This window comes from Pezoporus occidentalis, unplaced genomic scaffold, assembly GCF_034315485.1.
Source record: "Pezoporus occidentalis ecotype Australia unplaced genomic scaffold, CSIRO_AGI_Poc_V1 ctg4, whole genome shotgun sequence".
NCBI classification, from domain to species: Eukaryota; Metazoa; Chordata; class Aves; order Psittaciformes; family Psittacidae; genus Pezoporus; species Pezoporus occidentalis.
Genome location: NW_026915724.1, coordinates 10,638,338 through 10,648,403, shown reverse-complemented (window position 1 = coordinate 10,648,403; position 10,066 = coordinate 10,638,338). Strand labels below are relative to the sequence as shown.

At 43.7% G+C, this 10,066-nt stretch overlaps 1 long non-coding RNA gene across 1 annotated transcript; it reads left to right on the top strand.

Moving 5' to 3' along the window:
• Window positions 1-7,782: 7,782 nt before the first annotated feature.
• LOC134171313 (uncharacterized) lies at window positions 7,783-9,665 on the top strand. Its single transcript, XR_009967589.1, has 2 exons — window positions 7,783-9,193; window positions 9,576-9,665. It is a non-coding gene; the product is annotated as an uncharacterized LOC134171313 (long non-coding RNA).
• Window positions 9,666-10,066: the final 401 nt, after the last annotated feature.

Sequence of the window (10,066 nt, the reverse complement as noted above, 5' to 3'; positions counted from 1 at the left end):
TATCAACTTTAGAGTTTCTTTAAGGAAGAACACAGAAAGCTTAATAAACTGGACAGCAGGCAACTACACTGAATGGAAAGAAAACCATGGTTCATTCTCAACAGGGTAAAGTGGAGAGTTTTGCAAATAAACAGCAGGGTCACATCCAACATGAACACAAGAGTAAACATTTTCAGATGGAAATGAAACCCTTTAATGGCAAACTGATGTCCTACTAGAAATATTCAGTGCATTCATCGCCATCCTAAGTGTTCAAGGCCAGGCTGGATGGGACTTTGAGCAACCTGATCTAGTGGAAGGTATCCCTGCCCACGGCAGGGGAGTTGGAACTAGATGAGCTTTAAGGTCCCTTCCAACCCATGGTTCCATGGTTCTAGGCTTGATTCCCAATTACTTGAAATTATTAGTACTGCTGGAATACTAACCTTTTGCTTTATCTGATGAAACCGAGAACCTCATTTAGTGAACTTCAGGAGCTCATTCTTACAGCAATGCTAACTTACATACTTTTTAGCCATACCTCTCAAGCAAAAACAGTTGTGTTGAGGTTACGATTATCAGGATACTGGTTCCAACTCATTTTTTTTAACTTCAATATATAGATTGTTACAAAGCACAGTGATCCTGAATGGGCTGAGGAGTACCATTTGGCTTTTTCTTTCAAGTATTTATAAAAAAAAAAAAAAAAAACAAACCACATGGTAATTCCTGAATATCTCTGAAAGCATTTGCTACAGAAATAACACTAACAAATTCTCAGAATAGTAACCACTTCTAATTTTCTCCCAACCACATGGTCCCAATTCCTCTTTCAATGTTTTCAATGTTAAAATTTATAGAAATTAAGCATTTCATCTGGGACAGGGCCACCACAGGCGTATCAGTTCCTGAATGTGATTCACAAGCTGTTACCATAAACAATATCAATGACTTTACCTATTTCACTTATGGAAGCCATACACTGATGCAGGTGTATCTTTTTGGAGAAGCAGCTTTTTGTCTCTCTCTTTTTTTTAATATGAACAAATAATTAAGATAGTCATCTCCAAGATGTTTTCTTTGAAATTTTGTTCCCTTTCACTCCTGAAGACAACAGGAACTGATGGCAAATAACATCTGATTTGCCAGAAAGATAGTACCAGTACACATATATTGAACAATTACATTCAGGAGATGTATTTTATGCTTACTGTATTACTGCATACTTCCTTTCATTATATCTCAAACTACTATTGTGCAAGAACTCTGACTTGACTCTCACACCATTAAATCTATAAAAACATTTTTAGATGTTAACTAGAAAAATCTTCCCGTTAACAGTTGCATGCCACCCGTGGAACATTCTGAAGTATCACAAAGATGCAGCTACGCAACCCGAAAAGAGTTTTCAAGATTGCTTAAATAAAAATATGTGCCTATCATTTAAGACTTTAACAAGCCAATTAGTTTGTTTGGGAGTTTTTTTGGTTTTGTTTTTTTCTTTTAAAGGAAGACATAATCATGACTACTGACAGCTTTAATAAGCACTATTTAATCATGCAACAAAGTTTTTGTAGTAATAACAGCAAGCCCTTGGTACTTGCAATGTGACTCAGGTGCTTGAACACAGACCTCTAGTGCTATTTTAGGTGCTCATGCTAACTATAGGCTACTTGGCCTGTGATATGGTAATAATTAGTGTTAAGTAACACAATAAAACTCTTCTGCCCACATCCTATCCTTGCTTCCCTGCAAATAAACAAGACGAACTGCTGCTGTTGTGCAATTTAAACCACACAGAAGCTGTGGGATGTGTCCTTTGAAAGGAATGCCAACAGTTGGGACTCGAAAAGCAAGCAGATAAAAATTAAGGCATTGTTGGTCAAAAGACTCAGGAAAGAGACCAAACATGGGAGACTGACTTGTAACCTGAACTGAATGCAGTCTGACATCACCAGGTTGTAAAAACTCGCAGGACAGATCTTGTTCAGTCACTACACTGCCACGTAACAGGTTGGTTGTGCGGGTATGCTTTGTGCACGTGGGCATATAAACACACATAATCTCCAGCAAAGCTGCACATTAACAAAGACAAAGGCTGTCCCTTCTCTCACTGCTCGGCTACCTCTACTTAAGATTTATCCTGCCTGCTATCTTTTTTTATCACTTTGGAAGAATGTAGGTCTCCAGTAAACTCTCATCTTGTATCTAACAGCTCCATGCTGACAAATCAGATGCCCTATAGCACCTTCATTTGAAGGTCCTTCACACAGGATTTGAGACATCCCACATCACTATCAAACCACTTGCTCTAAGCCTGTAACTTTTTAAACCTAATTCTAAGGCTTTCTGGCAAGTTCCAGATTGTTTCCTCAAACAAGTTTTTAAACATTAATTCCATTTGTCATCTTTTACTTCCTAGAAACACTGCAAATCTAAATTCAGCATTTGTTTAGCAACTGTATGCTTAGCAAACACTACTTTGAGACAACCTGGAGTGAAATGCAATACTTGTAGAATATTGAGGCTTAGAATTTCTCTCATCACCTAACCAACACAATACCTTAAGTCTCCAATTCTGCAACTCATAGAACTCAATATTCTGCACTTTTAACAAACTTTACATCCTTTCTTCACTAAATATAACACAAAACAAAGCCAGAATTCCAGAACTAGCCATCATAAAATCCTTCTTTTAAGCAGTGAGCTCCAAGACTCTTATGCCGCAGGACAGTCCTCCAACCAGCAAAGTTTACCCCTGCTCCACAGTCACCTCCCCACTCCAAAACTCCCCTACATGAGAGTACACCAGAATCTGTAGCCTGACAGTTACCAGGTGACTCCTGACATCATACCTAAACTATTTTAGGAGTGTGGAGTTTGGGGGTTTGTTGTTTTTTCTTTTTTTGTTTCCTTTCCCTTTTTCTTTAAAACTATGACAACTTCTAAACCCATGATTTTTCGTCACAATGAAGGACAATTTATATTTCTGTGCTCCAATTTAAAGGACTGATGAAATTTGTCAAGAAAAAGGTTACATACCAATTACAGTCACAATGCACAAGTGACAGACACCACAATTTCTACATACAGCTTCAAATACTTTTTGCTTTCAGTACTAAGTTTCTTAGGACTAACTGTCATTTTTAAAGACATCTTAGCCTCCAGTTTACTTTTACTCTGTTCTGTATTTTCAACATTTCCAATAAGCTTCTTATCAGAAGTACATTTAACAGGAAACCACACACATACATTCATCAGAATTTCAAGCGTCTTGCAATTGTTAACATCACTATCAACTCTACAGTAGGAACGCTGACTCTGGAACATGAAGTTGGCATGATATAACTGGACAAAAAAGGATAGAGAACTAACACTACTGCTCTGAACAGCAGTCAGCTAATCTTTCAGCCCTGCAAAAAAACTGTATTCAGCACCCTAAGCTGATACAAATGGTATCCTTTCTTTAAGGCCCGTATGTCCAGTCTGATTTTCTTGAAACAACACAGCAGCAGCAATTGCTTTAAGAGCTTGCATTAAGCAGATCTGAAGGCTCTCATCAACACCCAGGGCACACAAGTAAGTCCCAAAGGAACTGGAGCACAGTAGTTACTTCCTGATGTTTTAATGTAATTATACCCATAATATTTAATATAAACTACTTTACTCCCTAGAACTCCATAAAAGAAAGAAGTGGAACAGTTTTAAGAGTCCCCCAGAACAATCTGCAGAGCAGACACACTAAAAGAATTTTCCAACCAAAAAACCCACACTCATTGCCTGGAGAAGAAGCATACACATCAGCTTCTGACCCTACCAGAAGACTCCTGGAATGCCTTAGGCAAGTCATACACCTGATTACTGTAATAAATGAGATAATATTCAATGGTTTTTGCATTCAGGAGTGTCAAGTGTTGTAGACTTCAAGGCACTTTTCTCACAGAGAGAGTTAATGATCAGTTACAGAGCATCACTTTCAGGTCAGCAGATCTCTATGACACTCCTGCTGAAAATGGGAACAATGCAGGAAATGGAAACAACAGGTATGTGTAAAGACACTTCTCATCCCAAAACAATTACTGGATTCTCAGGTGTTTCTCACCCTGAAGACTGAGATAAGCATTCCCATAACGCCTTTTTCAGAACTACTTTTAACATATTTGGTTTGGGGGACACTTAAAAATCCTGGCATAAACCTTTCTGGTACACTGCACAGAAAAAGTCATCTTCCCTGTCACTGAGTTTTAGCAATATCTCTGGGAAAAAAAAACAAGCAAAACTGTATTACTGATCATGTCTTGCAGCACGAACTTCAATTTGATCTCTGTGTTACTGTTTCTTCTTCAAGTTGCTTAAAAATAAGTAAGTCATAGAGAAATATTCTCTTCAGGAACTTCCACCTGCACTGGCATCATGCCTAAACGTACCTGCAGCTTTGGAATACACACCAACTCAAAGCAACCGCATTTCAAGCTTACAGAAATACAGCCAAGTGACTGCTCTGGTATGGCTCAGCGCAGACATGGAAAACCAGATAGCTCCTTTTGAAGGGGACCAGACTGCCAGCTATTTCAGCTTGGGGCAGTCACTGACAGTCAAACAGAAGACTAAGCAATAAAAAATCATGCATCTGCCAAGATTAGGACCATAAAAATGGCAAGACTTCATAGATTATAAATAAGAATACTGCAAAATTGAAACTGGCTGATCGATTATCTAAAGCAAGTCAGCGCAAACTCTATGACTGAATAAACAAAACACAAAGAAAATGCAGATAAGGAGAGGCAGAACGATTTTTTACAAGAATTCTGAAGACTGGAGATTATGCAAGGAACTTAATCCTGCACAGACCAAGTGATAACACTTGGCCATCCAAGGCTGTCCAGCATTATAAACTCTCTTCTGTTTCTATGACTGCATGACATTCTCTTCAGTGCAGTCCTCCCAACAACATCAAATTGTTTTTCCTTATATTTCTGAGGGACACTGTTATAACAACATCTGGCTAAGTGTCCATCTCCAAAGGCTGCATTGTGACTCTGACCTCACACACTTCTTACATTCATATATTATATCTATTCACCCAGAGTCAGTTAAAGTACAAACAGATTCTTTTTATGCATTTGTCCACCTACACATCCACAGTATTCTTCAAGCTTTCCCAACAAATCAGGCAGGCGTTCTGCAGCAGACAGCTCCGTTTATCCAAGCTTAACTCCTTCCAGAAGGGGTCTGCCCAGAGTAAAGTAAGGGTCATGTGGGGCAGTAAAAAAAAAAAAAAAAATCACCACGATTCAGAAGAAATTATGGTTACAAAGACATTCTTATTCTCACTATTTAATAACATTAAGGATTTATTTTTTTTTCTTAAAAGCATTCTCCATAATACAGAGGGCATATGGCCAGGAGGGACTGGGTATTTTCCTTAATTCCCCCAAGTACCTGAGTAGCCTTACCTGTGTGTCTTTTCTGTGTGTGTCTCAATCTACTGCTCACTTTCAGAAGAAACCTTACTTCCTTACTAAAGTCTGCAGTTCAACTATGCCTGACTTTTACTTGACAGGAATAAAAAAATACCCACCCACTAGGACAACAGCAGCTACGTGGGCACTGGTAAGTACTGCAAGGACACAAGCATTCGCTGTACGCTGCAGCAGTTTAGTACTTCCAGCTCGTCTCTCCTGCAGACCCTAAAGATGCTTTCCTTCGTCTTCCAGTAAGAAAACTGCACGCACACACACCCCTCCACCACAGGAGGTTTTTCTGTTTCCCTTTTGCTGTCAAAGACGACAAAGCTGCACAAAGCAGGCCTAGGCTGCTGCCTGCGTACCAATAAATGCCAAGATTCCTTCCCCCCTCCGCCCTTCCCCTTCCTCCAACTTCACTCGGAGCAGCTGACAACTGCCGAAGCCGGGGGGGAGGAGGGGAACGACGGGGGAGAGACAAGGCCTACACATGCACAGAAGGAGGCGACCCGAAATCTCGGGCCAACGAGGAATCACATTAACCGCTGCCCGCAGCTCAGCTACAGGCAGACGTGAGCCCAGGACACCTCCCCCGAACAGATAATAACAAAGAAAACAGAGGGGAGGAGGTAGCTGCCCCGCAGCGAGTTCCTGCTCCTCCCCTTACGCTGCTCCCAGCCAAAACAAGAGACCACAATGTAAACAGAGAGAAAACGTGCGTTTATGGCAAAGCGGGGGCCAGGGGCAGCCTCCTCCTTCCCTGCAGCAGCAGCAGCCAGTATCGCCCACCGCTGTGTGCGGGGCGACGAGCAAAGTTAGCCTGCACCTCACACACTTCACTTATGTAAACAACGTATTTTCCCCTCGCTGCTGCCACACCACCTCTTCTCCCGAAATACCCTTCCTTAGCCCTCAGGGTTTTCTTGAAACAAACCAAAACAACACGTTGCCTCACACCCCTCTTGCCTCCTCCAAAACGCCTCGTCCTGGAAGATGCAGCCCCAACCAGGCCCTGAGGTTACTAGGATTCGGGAGAAAACCCGTTTCCCAGTGCATTTCCTCAAAGGCAAACCCCCAGCCTTCAGGAGGGGTAGGCGGGCAGGTCGCACAGCCACAGCGGGGGCCGAGCGCTGCCTCCACCTTACCTCTAACTCGACACCCTCCCACTCCCCCTATCTCCAGATTTCAAGGCTGGAGCCTTCCCCCACCCCCCCCGTCCCCGTCCCCTCACACCTGCGCCGGACCTCGACAACTACACCAACCGCCCCTCCTCCCAACCCTTTTTGATCCAGAAACTATTTATTACTCAGGCGGCAAAAGGATGCGGGGATGGAGGGGGGAGCCGGGTAAAGGAGGAGGAGCAGGCTACCAAGGGCCCCCGCCCGCCGTTCCCACCCCGAAGAGGCGAGCGGCACCAAGCCATCGCCCTGTCCCGGCTGCACGAAAACAACCTTCCTTTCCCTCCCCCTCTCCACCCCCCGCGCCTCAGCGCGCGCCTGCGTGCGGGGCCAACCGGACAACGGCAACCGGAGAGATCGGGAGGGGGGAAGGGGCGGGCAGGGGTCAGTCTCCCGCGCTCCCCACATCACCCCACAGCCGCTACTCACCGTCCAGGCTGCTCCCCCCTGCGAAGCACTGCACAGGCAGGGAACCCTGTTCTGCGGCCCCCTTCCCCCCCTCCTCCCCCTTTCCTCCTCCTCCCTCCCGCGGGACAGCTCCGCGGTCAGACGTGGTTGGCTGAGCGTTGTGAGCCTGAGAGCCAATGAGGGGGCGGCCTTCACGGTGCTCGTCAGCAGTCGCCTGGGGACGCAGGGATCCTTGCGCTAGCGGCACCGCCCGGCCGTAAGGTCGCCCCTCCTACCGGGCGGGCAGTGCGTGTGGCCGCGGCCCGCGGTGCTCCTGAGGGCAGCGGAGGAAGGGCTTGCGCGGCTGGGGGTCGGGGCAGGCCGCAGGGAGCAGAGCGCTAGCGCTGCAAGAGGGCGGAGGAGGACACTCGGGCCCGGTTGTTAGAAAACGCTTAAGATGTCTGGTGTCCGGCAGGGCGAGGAAAGTGATCATTCCCATGCACTCGGCACTAGTAAGGCCGCGCCTCCAATACCGAGTTCATTTCTCGGCCCCTCACTACAAGAGAGAGAACGAGTTAATGCAGCGGGTCCAGACAAGAGCAACAAAGCTGGATGAAGGACTTAGAGCGCAAGTGTGATGAGGAGGGGCTGAGGGAAGTAAGGGTTGTTTAGTCTGGAGAAGAGAAGGCTCAGGGTGGACATTATCGCTCCAGGAGCATCCTCCAGGCGGATGGAGACAGGAGGTGGCTGGTCTTTTCACCCAAGTAACAGATGATAGGACAAGAGGAAACGGCCTGAGACTGTGCCAGGGGAGGTTTAGATTGGTTATTAGGAAAAATTTTCTTCACCAGAAGGGTAGTTAGGCATTGGAACAGGCTTCCAGGGAAGTGGTGGAATTGCCGTCCTTGGAAGTGTTCAGGAAACGTAGATGAGTCTCTTACTGGCATGGTTTAGTGGTGAACTTGGCAGACTGGGGTAAAGACTGGACTTGATGATCTTAAAGGTCTTTTCCAACCTGGTTGATTCTATGATTCTTTTAAATGGCTCTGCTTTCACCTTGCCTCCTCATTTTATGGCATTTTTGCCTTCCTCCAACAAGCAGAGGCAAGGTGGAGGCCAGCATCTCTTCAGGTGCCACTTCTATAAGGCCTCTCACAATGGGGGTGGCACTGCCTCTCCCTGGAGAAAGGCCTTGAGGCTTCAGTGTTGCCAATGCTTCAAAAGATGAGATAGTTTGAAAAACTACAGGGAGGAAGAGAGATCCCAGAGAAAGCTCAGAGGAATTTTGGGAAGGAGGAAGTACTGTGGAAGGGAATAGACAGGAGTAAGCTGAGTTCAAGCTACCCTGGAGCCTCTGTGCAAGGAGGTGAAGGCCAGGTGTTCAAAAGTATTGGGTCATTCTGAGCTCTGAAGTGAGGTTCTAAAGTCATCATCTCATGTTTGGTGTGAAAGGGGACTGGAGGAATGACATGAGTTTTGGGAAGTCAGAGGGTAGGGAAAGTAGGCTGCTTCTGATGTTTGAAGAGTTAAAATACACAGGTGTCAGGACTTGCAGCAGCGTGGCTAATCAGCTTTCCATTGAGGAAAGGAATGAGAAACACCAGAGATCAGTATCAGGAAATGGATTATGTTTACATTTGTGGAGGAGTAAATTCATATTCATCAAATGATCAGGCAAAAGGTGCAGTGTTTATGGATTTCGGGCTACCAGATATAGAAGCCTGAAGACCTAGAGTGGATTTTATAGTAAAAACAGCAATTTAAGTAACTTGGTGACATTTACAATGATAATTTATCTGGAATGATTTAAGCATTGAGAGTTTTATGAAATGCAGCTGAGAGGCATAAAGTTTTGAGCTCTAGCCAAAGTTTGAGTACTGGTGGAACAGGATTTCTAAGTGAAATCCCTGAGAAATGAGGTGCACATAAATGTAGATGGTAAGAGGCCAGGAATAAGTACTAATCTGCTGTGGGGTGGAATTAGTTAATACCTGTGGGACACAATGGTCATAGATGGCAACAACTGAGGTGGAACTAATTTGCAACATAAGGGGGAGAATTTCTGCTAGGCAATGTCTGACAATTCTGTCTTTTTTTAGCTGGACTGAAGGATTAACATAGTCCTACAAGTTGCCATGCTGTTGCTTCTGTAACTGATGCCTTCTTGCATGAGAGAAGTGGAGGGTAGGAGAAACAAATTTCATTTTTACGTTAAAATATGCATTGCCCTCAGATAGTAAACTTAAATAATTTTTTGCTGGATTTGAGTATTTTTTCCTATTAAGAATTTTTAGAGTGATGTTACAAGTGTGTATAATTCCCTGCCTGTTGTATGGATGAGGATTTCCTGGGTTTCATTCCCTCTCTCTTTCATCACATCCTACACCTTGTGCATGACCAACGCACACTTGTTACTTGTCGAAGTGCACTTAATCAATATTCACTCAGGACAGGAGTTATGACCGTATTTTGCTTCTTTAATTTTAAGAGAATTTTTCAGATAGTTTTTTTCCCTGTGTATTACTGTGTAATGCTTGAACTGATACATTTTTTTTTCCATTTACAGTGGATATGGGCATCCATTTAGGAAGATCATTCTGCTGCCTTCTCTCAGAGTTGAAGCTTCAGCATTCAGGTCTAGTAAAAAATTCTACTCAAGCATGTATGATTCTCCAAATCTCTTAATTTGTGTTGTCCATTGTCAAACTAGAAGTAAGATTCATGTTTTCTGTTGCAGTATATAAATTCTGCCTCTTGGTGTGAAAGATATTTGCTGTCACAGTATTTTAGAGATATGCATAATGTGGATAACCCTTTTTTAGTGTAAGTTAATATTCTTAAAAAAAATACTATTTCAGCCTAAGTATTACATGACAGCTCTGTATAAAATCCTTGAGTTAAAACCTATGTGCAGCACTACTTAGTTGAAGTACAGTGAATATCCTTTCACCCTCAGAAAACAATGGATTGCCTAGGCTAGCATGCTCCCAAAACTTCATTATTCTGTGAAAGTTTGGGAGTTTTTTACTGCCTGTGTAGATTTAAGCATTAGTTATT